Source organism: Eubalaena glacialis, chromosome 12 (genome assembly GCF_028564815.1).
Source record: "Eubalaena glacialis isolate mEubGla1 chromosome 12, mEubGla1.1.hap2.+ XY, whole genome shotgun sequence".
Lineage (NCBI taxonomy): Eukaryota > Metazoa > Chordata > Mammalia > Artiodactyla > Balaenidae > Eubalaena > Eubalaena glacialis.
This window is the reverse complement of record NC_083727.1, coordinates 12,206,849-12,224,412: the sequence shown is the minus strand read 5'-3', so window position 1 is coordinate 12,224,412 and position 17,564 is coordinate 12,206,849. Positions and strand designations below refer to the sequence as shown.

The following is a 17,564-nucleotide window of genomic DNA, read 5'->3' as shown; positions in this document are numbered from 1 at the left end:
TTTCTGCGTTGAAGAATCACCTCCTTCAAAACCCTTGGGAATTCTCAAACTTCCATATCTATATCATGAATTACATACAACACCAGTTCTCCTTTTGGAAAATTTGATATTTAAACACTAATGATGTTAATATTTTAAAAAACATGTGTACATGTCACAGGCAGGGAACGTGCCAAACACCACCCACACGACTCATCGACTCATCACAACAACCTCACAAATTAGGAATAGCCCCACTTTACCCATGAGGAAACTGAGGCCAAAAAAAAAAAAAAGAAAAGAAAAGAAACTGAGGCCAGAGGAAGAGGAAGTCATTAACCCAAAGCCAAACAGCTAAGAAGCAACGGAAGCAGGATTGCCATCAGCTCCATTTGACTCCAGAGCTCATGATCTCAGTGAGTTTATGCTGTATTGCCTCAGTGTAAGTGATACAAACAGCTGCTCTAGTTAATGATTGACTTATGCAAGTGAGGACAGCTTGCGTGTATTTATTCTGACGAGAGTTTATGGTACCATATCCAAATGCGTCTGCATTTCCTTAGCAAGGATGGGAGCAGAGAAGCTAAGTGCAGACGGTTTGCTTGTCCTCTTATTATCTGGAATATCCTCTACTCCGAATGTCTAATTTTCTTGTCCCTGTCTTTTCATGACCACTGAATCAACAGCCACGTTTGTCCCTGTCCTTTAAATAGTGTATGTGTTTTGGAGTAATCAGAAAACAAAGCTACATAAAGAAAACACGAAGAATGTTTTCTGATGGAGATTGTATTGCAGAATCAAGCTTGGAAATGTGACATAATTTCCAGTTTCCCCGTTGATTGAGGCTCTGATGTAAGGGGATTTTTTTTTTTTTTTACTTAATTTATTTATTTTTGGCTGCGTTGGGTCTTTGTTGCTGTGCACGGGCTTTCTCTAGTTGCGGCGAGCGGGGGCCACTCTTTCGTTGTGGTGCTCAGCCTTCTCACTGCGGTGGCTTCTCTTGTTGCGGAGCATGGGCTCTAGGTGCACGGGCTCCAGTAGTTGTGGCATGCAGGCTCAGTAGTTGTGGCTCACGGGCTTAGTTGCTGCGCGGCATGTGGGATCTTCCTGGACCAGGGCTCGAACCTGTGTCCTCTGCATTGGCAGGTGGATTCCCAACCACAGCACCACCAGGGAAGCCCTAAGGGGATGTTTTACAAAGTCCTTTTCAGTGGCAACTCAGACACACCTTCAGGTAGACACATGCCACTTGGGCATCAAGCAGAGGCTTAGCTGTCTGAAAGCCACCAGCCTGATGGAGAAGGAATGACTCCAAACCCCCAGGCTGGGCTTGTTTGCTTTCCTCCTGGAGGATAATAGGATACTAAGTATTGGGTTTAGCTGCCCCTCTCCCCCGGCCCCCAGAATGGTCCGGAACAGGATCAGCCTCACAGCCATCATACTCTGGACTGGAACTTCCTCTAAGGCAGAGCCACGTCGTTACATCCCCAAGGACGTGCACTGTGCCTGGAGCAGCTGATGGATGAAGGCGTAGCTAACTGAGTGGGGCTGTTTGAGCACATGGAAGATTCAGTGGCTTCTGGCTCTCAATATCACCCTATTTTTGTGAAGATGTTCCCATAGAAGAAAGTTTCAGTTTGTATGTTGGAAACTCATGGGCCAGACTTTCAAACAATGAAAGAATTCAATAAAAGGATTGGAAGTTAAGAAGATTTCCAAGAAAGATTTCTCTGCACAAATAAATTGACAATGTTGCTTGAATAAGAGTCTTCCTCGTGTTTCCTCCATTACCAAATTCTTGGTACTTTAAGCTGGCCCTAAGTCTATAGCCCTTACTCTAGAATTTAGAGCCCCAAACAAAAGCCATGCTGGGGTATATGCCAAATTAAGTAAACCACTGTGCCTAAATATAAATATAAATGCCTGAATGTAAATATCAAAGTTTATTAGGACAACTTGTAGCAGCTTCAACAAAGCTGTGTATGACAGTAAACATATGGTAATGACATTGAAACCATTTTTTGTTTAGAAATAAAATGATTTATTTTATTATTTATTTTTATTTATATAATTTTTTAATATAATTTTTTAAATTTATATTATTTATTTATTATTTATTTATTTTATAGAAAATACATCTATTTTCTATAGATGATAACATACCCCATAATCATTTATCAAAGTAGTTTTTCCCATGTTGCTTTTCTTTCAAACAGGTAAGTGGTGTGATGGATCTTTACACGTTGGACACTGTCTATATTGTGATAAACATTCATGAAAACACCGTGGTCCATGGGGTATTTTCAGAGCACCAACAGCACTGTGCCTACCAGGGGCCCTGGTGGTCTTTTCCAGATCTTGCCCACGGCTCCTGGAGGGGTCAGGCCGAGGCGTGTCCATGCGGGGCTTCCTAGAGCCAGCTCCGACTTTTAGATTTTATCCCATTGATATCTAGATCCAAGATCTTTCCTCTCCAAGGAGGAATTCTGAAAGTGTCTGCTCTCAGCCTGGCTCTACCATGTCATTACGGAAGAAGATTCAATCTGACTTTCATAACATTGTAACGTGGAGGTGAAATGTCCCCACTCACCTTAACTACTGGTGGAATCTTCTGCAGCCAGAAACGATCATTACCCTTTGCTCGCTCTCTTCCCCTGGCACTTACCACAGTCTGTCTGGTAAGATACATATTTGTGTGCACGTCTTATTACATCTTTGACTCCTTTAACTATCTATCCGTTCTTTATGTACCTGTTTTCCTTAGACCCTGCTTCGGAGGTCAGGAGACTTGGATTTGAATGCTGGCTTTATTATTTCTACTGCCATGAAAACTTGGACAAGCTATTTCCCTCCCTTAGCTTTAGTTGTCTCTTCTGCAAAATAGGGAGGATGATGTTTCTACCTCTGTGAGTCGCTTTGAAGATTAGATAGCATACGTGAAATGCTTCTGTTGATGCCTGGCACATTGTAACAACCAATAACTATCATCTGTCATTCGTAATGATATTCTGGAGTAGAACCAAGCCTTGGTCCGGGAGCTTTGCTCATCCGGGAGGAACTCTGAGTGTCTGCGCTCAGCCCATCTCTGCCAGTGCTGCTGGTGCCTGGCATCCTTCTCCCAGCACCGCCCCTGCTTTGGGACTGCTGCCCTGCAGCAGTGTCACCCCACTCTGCCACTTTTCCTTGTCAGGGAGTCGGTGCATCGGGTTTGTGTCATGAAACCTGGAGTCACTTGAGTATGACAAGTTCTTTTTTTTTTTTTTAACTTTTATTTATTTATTTTTAAAATTTATTTTGGCCGTGCTCCACTTGGCATGGCGTGTAGGATCTTAGTTCCCCGACCAGGGATTGAACCTGTGCCCCCTGCAGTGGAAGCATGGAGTCTTATCCACTGGACCGCCAGGGAAGTCCCTATTTATTTATTTGTTTGTCTGTTTATTTAATTGAAGTACAGTTGATTTACAATATTCTGTTAGTTTCAGATGTCCAGCAAAGTGATTCGGTTATACATATACATCTATTCATTCTTTTTTAGATTCTTTTCTCATATAGGTTATTGCAGAATACTGAGTAGAGCTCCCTGTGCTATACAGTAGGTCCTTGTTGGTTCTCTATTTTATATATAGTAGTGTGTGTATGTTAATCCCAAGCTCCTAATTTATCCCTCCCCCCCATTTCCCCTTTGATAACCATAAATTTGTTTTCAAAATCTGTGGGTCTGTTTCTGTTTTGTAAATAAGTTCGTTTATATCATTTTTTAGTTAGATTCCACATATAAGTGATATATATGATATTTGTCTTTCTCTGTCTGATTTACTTCACTTAGTGTGATAATCTCTAGGTCCATCCATGTTGTTGCAAATGGCATTATTTCATTCTTTTTTATAGCTGAGCAATATTTTATTGTGTGTGTGTATATATATATACCACATCTTCTTTATCCATTCATCTGTTGATGGGCACTTAAGGTTACAGCCATGGAGTGTGACAAGTTCTTATATTAAAAATATTCAACTAACCTAAGGCTGTTCCTGTGCTCCCTTCCTCACCCCTCCAGAGATCAGGAGGGAAAAATGGGTTGTTATCCATCTGACAGCTAATAATTCTAGGCAGTGACTGCACAAGATACCACCCCAAGGCTGGTGGCATTTAAAAAGTAGTGTGAGGTGGACTTCCCTGGTGGCGCAGTGGTTGAGAATCTGCCTGCCAATGCAGGGGACACGGGTTCAAGCCCTAGTCTGGGAAGATCCCACCTGCCGCAGAGCAACAAAGCCCGTGCGCCACAACTACTGAGCCTGCGCTCTAGAGCCCGGGAGCCACAACTACTGAGCCCGCACGCCTAGAGCCCGTGCTCCGCCACAAGAGAAGCCACTGCAATGAGAAGCCCACATGCTGCAACAAAGAGTAGCCTCCGCTCGCCGCAACTAGAGAAAGCCCGCGCACGGCAATGAAGACCCATCGCAGCCAAAAATAAAAAGATAAATAAATAAATTTATATAAAAAAAAAGTAGTGTGAGGTGTGCTCTGCCTTTCAGGATGCTACAGTCCCTGTGGCCAAGATGGGATACAGTATTAAAAGGCAGCTGGCAATGCCAGGAGGGTTCTAAGTGGCAAAGGAGTGGTACAAAGGAAAGTAAGGTTACGAGACAAGAAAGATCTAGGTGTCTGGAGGAGTTGGGTCTGGGAGTGATGATCCTCAGCCTTGAGCAAGACCCTGGATAAAAATGTACTGTCTTTGTATTCTCCAAACTGAAAAACAAAAACAAAAAACACTGCGAGGGCAAGTCTGTTTCTCACGGAAGAATAATTCCTTTGTTGATTGACTCTAGGAGGAATTAAAGAACATTCATACCTAATTAAAACAAGTAAAGGCTGGGACTTCCCTGGTGGTGCAGTGGTTAAGAATCTGCCTGCCAATGCAGGGGACACGGGTTCAATCCCTGGTCCGGGAATATCCCACATGCTGCGGATCCACTAAGTCCGTGTGCCACAACTACTGAGCCTGTGCTCTAGAGCCCGTGAGCCACAACTACTGAGCCCGCGTGCCACAACTACTGAGCCCGCGTGCCACAACTACTGAAGCCCGCACGCCTAGAGCCCGTGCTCCCCAACAAGAGAAGCCACCGCAATGAGGAGCCCGTGCACCGCAACGAAGAGTAGCACCCCCACCGCAACTAGAGAAAGCCTGTGCGCAGCAACGAAGACCCAACGCAGCCAAAAATAAATAAATAAAAAGACTAAAATACTTACTTTAAAAAAAAAAAAAAAACAAGTAAAGGCTGGAGGTGAGCTCAAGAAGGTGGGGTGATTTATGAATCCCACCTCAAGACCTTCAACTTGAAGGTGATCAACTTGAGCAGGACTTGCCTGAAGGCAAATATTACCCGGTCTAATTATTAGACCTAAAAAGCAATATCAGTCTTTTTTAAATTATTATTTATTTATTTATTTTTGGCTGCGTTGGGTCTTTGTTGCCGTGCACGGCTTCCTCTAGTTGCGGCGAGCGGGGGCTACTCTTCATTGCGGTGCGCGGGGTCTAGGCCTGCGGGCTTCAGTAGTTGTGGCACATGGGCTCAGTACTTGTGGCTCGCAGGCTCTAGAGCACAGGCTCAGTAGTTGTGACACACAGGCTTAGTTGCTTCACGGCCTGATGGGATCTTCCCGGACCAGGGCTCGAACCCGTGTCTCCTGCATTGGCAGGCGGGTTCTTAACCACTGTGCCACCAGGGAAGCCCCACAATTTCAGTCTTAATGATGCTTATATCCTATTTTACACAAAGACGAGATGTACTAGGAGCGATAGCTCTAAATTTCAATGTTAAGAGTCTATGTGAGAAATGTTTGTTTAAACAATATTTTTATTACAGTTTCATAAATACAGAAAATGCACTGGACATAAGTTACAGTTTTGTGGATTTACTCAAATAAACACACCTGTGTAACCACAATCCAGTTCAAGAAGTAGAACATTACCAGAACTCCTCCCTTCTCCCTGCCCCTCACAGTCACCAAAGGTAACCACCCTCCTGACTCCTGCACGGTAAATTAGTTTCACCTATTTTTGAACTTTATATAATTGGAACCACCTAGTACCTATTAATTTATGTCTGCCTTCTTTCTCTCAACATCATGTTTGTAAGATTCATACATGAGTTGATTCATTTACTATGCTGTACAGTATTCCGTAATATAAATATACCACACTTGATTTATCCATTCTACTGTTGAGGGACATTTGAATTATTTCTCATTTGGTCTATTTCATACAAGTAATAATGCTACATTCTTATACCCACACTGTGCACACTCTAAGTGCATTTCTGTTAGGTGTATAGACTGGGGGAAAATTGCTGGGTCATTGTAGCTATTGTTTTTGTGGTTATTGTCAAAAAGTTTTTCCAAAGTGTTTGTATGAATTTACACTCCCACTGGCAATTTATGAGACTCACCATGTCCTTGCTGACACTTGATATTATCGTCTTTTTAATTTTAGCCATTTGGAGGGTACGTAATGGGGTCTCTTTGTGGCCCTATGCCTGAGGTGGAGCATCTTTTCAAGTGTTTATCAGCTATTTAAATATCTTCTATTGTATAGTAAATGTCCAATTTTTTGCCTATTTTTTAATTGCAATGACTTTTTAATATAAATTTATTTATTCATTTATTTATTTTTGGCTGCATTGGGTCTTCGTTGCTGCCTGCGGGCTTTCTCTAGTTGCAGCGAGCAGGTGCTACTCTTCGTTGCGGGGCGTGGGCTTCTCATTGCGGTGGCTTCTCTTGTTGCGGAGCACAGGCTCTAGGTGCGTGGGCTTCAGTAGTTGTGGCTCGCGGGCTCTAGAGCGCAGGCTCAGTAGTTGTGGCGCACGGGCTTAGTTGCTCCACAGCATGTGGGATCTTCCCAGACCAGGAATCGAACCCGTGTTCCCTACATTGGCAGGTGGATTTTTAACCACTGCGCCACCAGGGAAGTCCGACTTTTTTTTTTTTTTTAATTAATTGATTCATCAACGTTTATATGTATTCTGGATACCAGACCTTTATGGGGTCCATTATCACAGATACCTTCTCTCTGGCTGTCTTGGCAGCTTAGTGATTGGAAAATGCCTCAAGGGGAAAAGGAATCCAAACATTGTGCTCCTGTCTCCAAAATTCCCTTTTCTCAGGGATTTTGGTCTAAGACTTCAGTGTCTGGGCAGCTCTTTGATGACTCCCAAGCGTGTGAGTGTGTGCTCATCTGGATTTCCTGCTAGATGTTTGCATCAGAAGGGTTGGTCTAATATAAGCTGTTCCTTTATCTCCAGAAGCAAAACGTCAAGAATGAGACTGTTGGTTTAAAAAAAAAAAGGTGGGGGGGTGGATCTCCCTGGTGGTCCAGTGGTTAAGACTCCACGCTTCCACTGCAGGGGGCATGGGTTCGATCCCTGGTCAGGGAAGTAAGATCCCACATGCCGCAGGGCGTGGCCAAGAAATAAAAAAAAAAAAAAAAGGAGACTGTTGGTTTGGGGCATTTCCAAGGAAAACTGTAGAATAGAGAAGCATGTCTGATATCCTAAGGGCCATCTGCACACACAGAGCAGAGAAACACCTTTCCTGGGCTGGGGCTGAGCTGGTGTGGAGCTGGGATAAAGGCAGGATGAGAAATGCTGTGTGGGGTTCTGCCCTCTGACCCATGGGCCTTGTCCCTGGGGATAGGCATAAAATAAACCAGAGAAAAGCTTGGGGATCCCCAAGCGTGTCCCTCCGGTTTAGCCCACAGAAACTTTGGGAAGCCCCCATCTAGTGGAGCAGTGAACTGAAAAAGAAAAAGAAAAAGCTAGACTGAGAGCCAGAGGACAGCTCTCAAGTCCTGTGTGCCCAAGGGCCCCAAGTGCGGTGGAAGGGGACTTCCAAAGCCTGTCTATTCCTGAAAGCAAAGCACAGAGCTGGGCTGAAAATAGCCCGGCAGACGGGGGGAGGCCTCCCAGTTGAGAGAAGGAGGACACAGTCTGTGGAGTCCTATTCATGGAAGTCCATGGTGGGACGGGTGATGGCAGTGTTTGCTACAAAGACCAAGGTCGATGCCCAGGTCCAGGCAAGACAGACTCGGGGAGGACTGGGGCAAGTCTGCCAAGTGCATCCCTCACCCAGGCCGGCTTGGCCCTGCTTCTCGAGAGCACCTGGCCTGACCCACACCCAGCCTCCTCCTGGAACTTACTTGCGTCTAGAGAGAAGAAGAAAAGAGATCAGGAACTGAGGAAAACCCAGAATTGACAAACTAAATATCAGAAAGAGATTAGATTTTTAAGCTGGAAGGGACTGAATTTCTTTGGGGGTGAGATTTCTTTTTCCACAACTGTTCTGGATTGAATCATGTCTCCTCAAAAGATATGTTGAAGGCCTGGTACCTGTAAATGTGACCTTATTGGAAAGATGGTCTTTGCAGAGGTAATCAAGCTGAGATGAGGTCATTAGGGTAGGCCCTAATCCAATATGACTGGTGTCCCTATAAGAAGAGGAGAAGGGCTTTCCTGGTGGCGCAGTGGTTGAGAATCTACCTGCCAATGCAGGGGACACGGGTTCGAGCCCTGCTCTGGGAAGATCCCACATGCCGCGGAGCAGCTGGGCCCGTGAGCCACAACTACTGAGCCTGCGCTCTAGAGCCCGCGAGCCACAACTACTGAACCCGCGTGCCACAACTACTGAAGTCCACGCACCTAGAGCCTGTGCTCTGCAATAAGAGAAGCCACTGCAACGAGAAGCCCGCGCACCGCAACAAAGAGTAGTCCCTGCTCGCTGCAACTAGAGAAAGCCCGTGCGCAGCAACGAAGACCCAAGGCAGCCAAAAATAAATAAATTAATTAAAAAAAAAAAAAAATGAAGAGGAGAAGAGGGAATTCCCTGGTGGTCCAGTTGTTAGCACTCTGTGCTCTCATTGCCAAGGGCCCAAGTTCAATCCCTGATCCGGGAACTAAGATCCCACAAGCTGTGTGGTGCGACCAAAAAAAAAAAAAAAAGAAAACCGAAAAACAAACAAAAAAACCAAATCATTAAAAAAAAAAGAAGAAAAAGAAGAGAGACAGAGACCCAATGGGAGATGCCACGTGATGACAGAGGCAGAGATGGGCGTGATGTTCCTACAAGCCCAGGAGCTCCGAGGATTACAGGCAACCACCAGAAGCTATGAGAGAGGCATGGAACAGAGTCTCCCCTCGAGCCGTTGCAGAGACCATGGTCCTGCAGACACTGATTTCAGACTTCTAGCCTCCAGGACTATGAAACAATAAGTTTCTGTTGTTTAAAGCCACCCTGTTTGTGGACATTTTTTAGGGCAGCCTTAGCAAACGAGTACAAGTACAAACTGGAAATGGGGGCTGATGAACTAAGTTGAGACCAATTATGGAAAAGGAAAGACAATTAGATTTCTGTACCTGTCCCCACATTTTATATTAACTCAGGCATTGAGCTCGTATTCTATTCCTTACAAAGATAACCTTTCATGTCACCTTTGCATCTGGGCGACCCTGATCTGCTTCTCTCCATGTAGCAATTCCCCGAGTTTATATGCTTTCCTGGTTCTTGTTTCATTAAGCTAGCCTGAACTGGCTCAAGTCAGAATTCACACCAACTGAGGAAATAGATACAGTTTACAACCAAGTATACTTTGCAGTAAAACAAACAAACAAACAAACAAAAGCAACAACCACAACAAACAGGTCAAGGTCTCACCAGGAAGGGAATTAGTGACAGTTACAGTGTTTTCTCATACAAACGTGTACCATCAGGGTCAATCTGTTGGGGTGACTGAAGGGCTCTGGGGAGGCCTCCTCGGTCAGATTGCTTGTACAGGTGTCTGAGATCCATCATGTGGCATCATTCCTTTGCTTCTTGAAGGCGTCATCCGTTTTACAATTAAAGCACGAATATCTCCCAAGAAAGTTCAGTTCACAGCTTAAGCTCTTAGCAACAGCTGACAGATGTTTGTTGTGTGCTTTCTGTCCTGGGACTAGGGGAGAGGTGAGGATGGAACAAGGAAGGCCGTGGCCAGGTTCCCAGTGTGGCTGAGCGCGAGGTCATCATAATCATCAACAGGCAATATTCGATGAGCATCCATGTCATTATGATGACAATTAACTTAGAAAGCATGAACTGTATTTTCAAAATAGAAAGGAGTTCATTAATAAAACAAAGAGTCCTGTCTTCCCCATATGATTGGTGGTGAGGCCCATCTACTCTGGGTCAGCTGACCACTAGCTCTGTGACCATGGCAGGCTGCTTATCCTTTTTAAACCCCAAGTTGTGGCTCATCTGTGAAATGGGCTAATAGTGTTACCTACCTCATTAGGTGGTTACAAGATGCAAGTGAAATAAATTATCTAAAGCCCTGATGCTATTGCTTGGCGCAGAGTAAGCCCTCAAGAAATGTTAGTATATCATCCATCTGTGACTTTTCTCCCGTCAGGCTAGTGCGTGGTTGGGTTTCTTCATGCAGTGCTGGTTTTGTGCTAAAATCATCTGTGTTGTTCCACAGAGTGTCCAGGGCTGTATTAATATGAATTCAGACATCAGTCATCAAAGAGCGGTCACGACCCCCAATGCTGGGCAGCACCCGCACTGTGCCGCTTACTGTGTATTTTTCATGTTTGAAAATATGCTTGAAGTAAAAGAAAGCATTAGGATGAGAGAAATCCCACGGCTGTGTTTAGCTTGTAAAACACTTAGATAGTGCTTGTGCTTTACAAATACAAACTCGTTTAATCCCCGTACGATTCTGTCAGGTAAAACCTATGATTATCCTCATTTTACACAGGAGGCGACGGCGACACGGAGGGGCAAGTCATTTCCTGGGGTGGCAAGGCTAGTGTAAGAAGGGGACGCTTTCCCTTCCATTATGTCTCTATCCACTTTCCTTGAAAATGTGTGCCAGTCAGAGCTTTATGGACATTTTCAGTGTGACCACACCTGGGATGACAGAGGGTGATCTGGCCAAAAAAGGAAGTGGATTGAATTTTTAGGAAAGAGGAGCCTCTGTGGACCATGTACCATCTTCTGGCAGGCAGAGGGTGAGGGCAAGAGTTGGCATCCCTGAAGAGTTCTGACAGCCTTCTTTATCTCCACCCTCAGGGGAAGAAGCCAAGCAGCCTGAGACAGTGAGGCAGTTATCAGTCGCCAGCTCCCGGATGACAGAAGAGAGGAGAAAGGAGATTTTCAGAGCCCAGTTATGTTAGACATATTAACAGAGGAATCTAACGTGACAGAAGAAAAAAAAAGAGGAGATTCTTGCCCCCGAGGGCAAAGCGTTCAGTTGCCACAGCACTGAACGGGGCTTTGCAAAAGGTGTGTGCACAGCAAGAGTTGAACACAGCTCCGCTGAGGAAACAGATATCCCCCCGTGGAGCGAGGGCCCGTAGTGCCTGGGATGTTCCAAGTCCCCGGCCAGTTACCAGGACACCTCCGACCGGCCCTCCCCAACCAAGGTCCACTGTCCCATTGGGGAGGGGGCAATGGTGAGGGAACAAGAGGCCTAATGCTTGGGAGGCACAGAGCTGGTTCCACCCACCGGCTCCCGGAAGATGCTCAGACAGATGCCATTTCTGCCGGGTCCCGAAGCGTGAGAGCATTACCGGGAGTTGGCTGCAACCGTCTGGGCAGCACTGCTGGGTGTGGCGGTGGACAGAAAGAGAGGATTGGAAACTGTCTAGGAGGTAACAAGGTGAAGGCTGGAGACCAAATGGTGGTGGGAGTGAAGGTCAGGAGAGGTCAAAGGCGGCTCCCAGCAGCTTGGGAAATAGGGATGCTACCGACTGAGGCAGGAGGCGGGATAGAGGAGGAGGACGTCTGGGGAGGCATCACAATGGCGAGGTGGGTGGATAAAGGCCACACCTCCAGGGCTGGGAGTCAGGGTAATGTGGAATCATTCTCTGGAATTTTTTTTTTTTAGGGGGAGGGATGTTGCCCCACTAGTAAGTTTTTTTTTTTTTTTTGATGGAATTATGTTGGATTGGAAATGAAATAGGGACAAAATGTAACTTTCTTTGGGGGTAGCAGGCAGGGAAGGGGCTGAGGGTGGTGGGCGTGAGGCTGTGAAGCACTTGGGTGACTCTTAGACTTACTGCTTGTTCCTTGGCTTATTTTCACAGGAGCTGGTAGACGGATGCGCTAACAGCAGGTCTCCACCACTGCCTGTCAATCACCCCTCTGTTCAGCTTGCCCCTGGGATGATGCTGGGGAGACACAAAAGTACCTCTAGCACTTCCTCAGGATGGCTTGTTTCTCATGACCTCATCACAGTGAAAAGAAGATGGATTTCTCAACCACTTCCTCCTGCAGTAGGTAAACCTGGAGTGCCTTCGGGTTTCTGTGCAAGCAGGTAGCAACGGGAGCACTGCTGGTTAATGAGAGTCATCAGGGGTGGGTGCCTTTCTCAGTTGAATTTCAGGTCCAGGTAGGACTCTGCACAAATTGATAATATCCTCTTGCTGTAGGAAATTGTATCAATACTTGAACAAAGAAATTGTCAAAAGCGTGTGACAAATTGGGTCCCTCTATTTCAAAGGATCCAAAATTGCTTTATAAATTCTCTTATGGCCCCACGGGCTAAGAGCATATATTCGCAGATGAAAAAGGCAATCTGTGAGGCCAGAGTTAAAAAGTAAAGCAGCTCCCTGCACCCAGCTTCTGCTTGTCTCCTGTTCTCGGGGCTGCTTGTTTAAAACTGGCTGTCTGTTTTTATTAGCGAATTCCACAAGGGAAAGTGTGCTTGCTGAGACTCTCATTACAGTGACCTGGAATAATAATAAAATATGCAAACAGAGTTCCCCATCCCTTCTTGGGAGAAGAGGATGGAAGGTGGAGGTGAGGAAGAACGCAGATTATTCCAGAGGCATAAAGAGTGAGGATTTTTTTCTTTCTTTCTTTTCCTTTAAAAAATGGTAAAATAGAAATATTTTCAAAACTCTTGACACAATAGCAGGGAAAAATTGTGGGCAGAAAGATTTCATTAATCCTGTAACTTTGGGGAACCACTACAGATGTTGATCGTAGTTTTAAAATCTAGAAGAGAACATTTCAAAGCCAAAGTGATTTAAAAAAATTTTTTATGGAAACTTGCCCTTTACAGTGTAAAGGTACAAACCTAACCTCTTATAGAAAGGTTATATATAGTCCTATCAAAAACTGTATCTGATTTAAAAGCCTGGAGTGTGGATTTTAAAGCTTGTGGCTTATTTAAAGCTTCTAATGAGAAAGTGAGGGTGAAAAAGCAAACAGTAGTCACGAGGTCAAGGTATTATTACTCTAACTTAAGACAATAAAGATTTATTAATTTATGTATCTGTTAATTCAATAAGTATTTATATAATGTGCAAGATACAGAGTTTAAAAAGCAGATTTTTTTTCTGCATGACACGATTTCCCCATTCTATCACACCAAAGTTTGTAAATTGCTTTTTAAAAATGCAATAGAATGAAGTTGTTAAAAGAATCAAGTAAGTCTATAGGTACTGAATGCAAATATGTTTATTTCATATATAGGTAAGTTTGTGATGTATAGGATGTATTTGATGAATATTTACTATAATTGTTATAGGATATCCTAAGACTTTCTTTTCCTTTCTTTTGAGAGGTATTGGACCAAGGAGAAATTGGCAAGCATGTAAATCTGAGCTCAAGGTCAGGTTTTAGCTCATTTAATACCCCAGCTTTGAAACTGAAACCCACAAATTACATATCATCACCAAATTATAACTTTTAGAGGACGTACATAACAGTTAATGTGATTTATTCTCACTACACACTGGTATGCCTAAACGGATTTCATAGCTCTACTTACGAGGAGAAAGCTGCTAGTTCTAATATCCTGGCGGAAGTCCATTCTCTAGGTGGTTTAAGTTCAAAACTCACTTCCCTTGTGAAGATCTTGTCCATACATCAGATGGCTCCACGCCAACAACCCTCAGCTTCAGATGTGGTTTAAATTATCTTTGTCCACAAGCAGAAGTTGATCTGTTTTTCCTCCTTTCCGACCCACTTAGAACTGTGACATCCAAATCCCAAACCCCAATACTTTCAATAATAATAATAATAATAAGCAGCAGCTTATTATTATTAGTTATATAACAGAAAGTTAGGAAGACTGTGATGTTGAGGGGTGAGGCGAAATGACCCAACAGAGTGAACAGGGCTGGGAGGAAGTACAAGGAATTCAGGAAGACTCCAACCAGAGAACCTGCAACAAAGTCCAAGGACAAGTTTAATGGCACAAGGGAATTGAAAAAGTGGAACTCAGGGCCATAAAGGGAAACTTGAGAGAAAAGCCTTACTCATATTGTGTACGTTTTGCATTTCATGGAAAGTTTATGGGTTCAGCAAACACATTTCCTAGGCTGAGGGCTCCAGTGAAAATAAAGGCTGGCTATGTAACCAGCTGGCAAGCAAGAATTGACTGGACATCTTTAAGGTATTATAAGCATTATAATTGGTACTTTATTTTGATTCAGAAAATATTAACTTTTACATTTTCAGATATGTTTATCAGACTTAGTTTATTTATAAATTATGAAAAATGAAACAAACTTAAAATAACATGAGTTTTATCAACTTAGAACAATTAATGTCACAGGCATTTTTTTTTTCAAGGATATGCCTTTTTTTAAAAAAATTAATTATTTATTTATTTTTGGCTGTGTTGGGTCTTCGTTTCTGTGCGTGGGCTTTCTCTAGCTGCGGCAAGCGGGGGCCACTCTTCATCGCGGTGCGCGGGCCTCTCACTATCGCAGCCTCTCTTGTTGCGGAGCACAGGCTCCAGACGCGCAGGCTCAGTAGTTGTGGCTCACAGGCCCAGTCGCTCCGCGGCATGTGGGATCTTCCCAGACCACGGTTCAAACCCGTGTCCCCTGCATTGGCAGGCAGACTCTCAACCACTGCGCCACCAAGGAAGCCCCCAAGGATATGCCTTTTGAGAGTGAAGCCCAAGGTTAAAAGTCTTTCATTGGGTGTTGGACGGTGTCTGCGTATGGGTTACACAGGAGCCAGACCAGTGCATTGGTAACGGGCTGATCCACTTAAAGCTCACTCACAAATATGAGTAGCATACTTCCCAGGGAGCACTGAGGACCTCTGTTTCCTCTTTGGAGATGTGGGGAGATGCCTTCCAGATCAGGGATGGAGTAGAGACAGGATTAGCCCTGGCCAAGAGAGAGTCTCTGTGGGATTAAATGAGATTTTTAGACCTGGAATCTTGAGCAATCTTCTAAACAAACATAGACCTTTTATCATGGGGTAGTAATCCTATCAGTCGACATTTGGTTTTTCATTTTTCTTTCAAGAATATATCAGTTAGCCTCTAGTAACTTGTCAGCAGAAAGGAAAAATGGGTCAAAGGAATCCAAGAGAAAGAAAGATCCATCACCCCTGTGAGCAGGTGTACCGCCTCGCCTCCCACTGTACATCATACACGTGTGCAAATGGTTTGCAGGCAGTGCAGGGCGGATCCAGACTGTTGGGTTAAACGCAGCTTTTTGGAATTGTAATCAGGCCCACTGCCTTCTTTCTTTCAGGAGTTTGAAAAGTGCCGTGAAGTAGATCGTGCAAGCTCCTGAAACAGCCGCTAAAAGAACCGTTTGTATTCCGCCAATGATCTTCAGAAAGGAGAGATGCAGCCTCCCTTGAAAAGGCTATCCTCTGACTTCTCCAAAGTTAGCCTGACCCACTGGCAGAGATGCCTGCCTACGCTGGGCTGGAGTCAGTGTGGTCTTTGTCTGTTTACTGGATCCTGGGGCACTGGGAGCGAGGCTGCATCGAGCCTGTTAGTTTGGGGCATGAAGTAACAGAAAAGCACTTGGTGGAAGTAACCGTCACTGGGATCCTCCTTCTCGCCGCCAAACAAGCTGTAAAAGTGAATTTGAGCTCCGTGGAGATAGGTATTAAACGCAGTCTTGACTGGTATTCCACTGTGTGTGTGTGTGTGTGTGTGTGTGTGTGTGTGTGTGTGTCTAATGTCATTTCTGGCAGGGCCCGGGCTGAGGCAGAGAGTTTACTTGGCAAGAAGATTCTCTTTCCTCAGGTTTTGGGAAAGAGAAAAGAGAACAAAACCCCCCACAACTTCCAAAACAAACAGAAAACTTCCAAAAACTAGAAAGGTGTTTTAAGAAAACTCTTTCTGACATAGTACAGAGGAAGGATGTCTTGTTTTTTGAAGTGTCCTACTACCAGAAAGTCCAACGAAATACTGCCCAGTACTGGAAAGATTGTGGAAATGAATTTCAATTCTGCTAACGTTGCTAGTTACCATCTAGGTGCCAGAAAATGTACGAAGTTACTGGGGATAAAAAGATGAATTGGGCTGATCCCTGACTTCAAGGAATTTAGATTTGGGTAATTTAAGTATGAAGAGTCTGCAAGAGAATATGACAGAATGGTTATTTCTAGGGAGTGGGGTTACAGCTAATATTTAACTTTTTAGTAAATACTAGGATACTGTAGCTAAAGAGTTTTGGTGGCTATGAAGTGAGTGGACGGTGATGACACTGGGGCCACCTCTTTTAAAAACAGGCCGTTCTGGTCTCTGCCAGGGGTGGAGATTTATCTTTGAGAGTAGGTTTGCTTTAATTGGGCCTTCGGCTATTCTACAGGGAAGCGACCCTGCTTTATAATGAAGATGACCCAGCAAAACTTCCTGATGGTCCCCCAGCCCCCTGGCTCTTCCCCCTCAGCTTTCTTTGCTGATCCGACCCCATCTCTCGAGAGTTCTGTCTCTTTCCCAGTCTTTCCCGCAGGCATCTCAGCCAGGCCCTGGGTTAGACCGGTTTACTCCGGGCTGGTTATTTCTCTGTCTTCATCTCCAAGTTCAAACTCTGTTCTGAACACTAGTCTTGTATATTCTCTGCATACCCTTCCCAAATATACCCTCCAGTCTCTTCTCCAGCCCCCCGCCCCCCAGCTACACTGGTGCTTAAAACCTTTCAGAAGGTTCTTATTGTTCAAAGGATAAGATCCAAAATTCTTAACATGCCAACAAAAGCATGCGTGACTGGCTCTTCTTTGCTTCTTTGGCCTCATCTCTGGCTGCTCTGTCCTTACTCCCTTCCTTTCCAATGGGCCCAGCTCTGTCGCACCTCAGAGCTTCAAAGTCACCATTCCCTTTACTTGGAATGATCGATCCAACTCAATCATCCTTCAGAGCTCAGCTGGGCCCCCTCTAATCCCTTAGAGCTAGGTTAACTCTCATTATATGCTCTGCATCTTTAGCAGAGACACAAACAGAACTATTTGTAAAATGATTTGTTTACTATCTGTCTCCCTCAGATTGTAACGATGACACAGCTTATATCCCAACTGCCTGGTACAGTGCCAGGTGCTGAGGAAAGGCTCCGTAAATGGATTAATAACTGAACGAGTTTCGGTATTGGGGGCTAATTTCACTTCCTAATCATGAGAATGTTCATCTTGACTGTAGACAGAGCTTCACCTCTGCAGGTTATTTTTATTTAATGGAGTGGCACTAAGACTGAGGGTGTGGAGACACTTTTTCTCTCCCTCGCTAGGCCCTGATGGCATTGCGGCCTGGACTCCGGTCGGGGGTGCACACTGGCGCCCTGTATGGGGCTTGG

At 44.6% G+C, this 17,564-nt stretch overlaps 1 protein-coding gene across 5 annotated transcripts in view; it reads left to right on the top strand.

Moving 5' to 3' along the window:
- Positions 1–16,076, top strand: part of SCAF8 (SR-related CTD associated factor 8) — a 197,408-nt gene extending 181,332 nt beyond the window's left edge. For 3 of the 5 annotated variants that reach the window (XM_061207514.1, XM_061207512.1, XM_061207513.1), the window contains 3 exons: positions 11,080–11,292; positions 12,096–12,288; positions 15,513–16,076. The gene's annotated coding sequence lies outside the window, so the exon portion shown is untranslated. Of the gene's footprint in view, positions 1–2,434; positions 2,452–11,079; positions 11,293–12,095; positions 12,289–15,512 lie in introns of those variants that run through there. The other 2 variants (XM_061207508.1, XM_061207511.1) reach the window with 2 other exon arrangements.
- Positions 16,077–17,564: the final 1,488 nt, after the last annotated feature.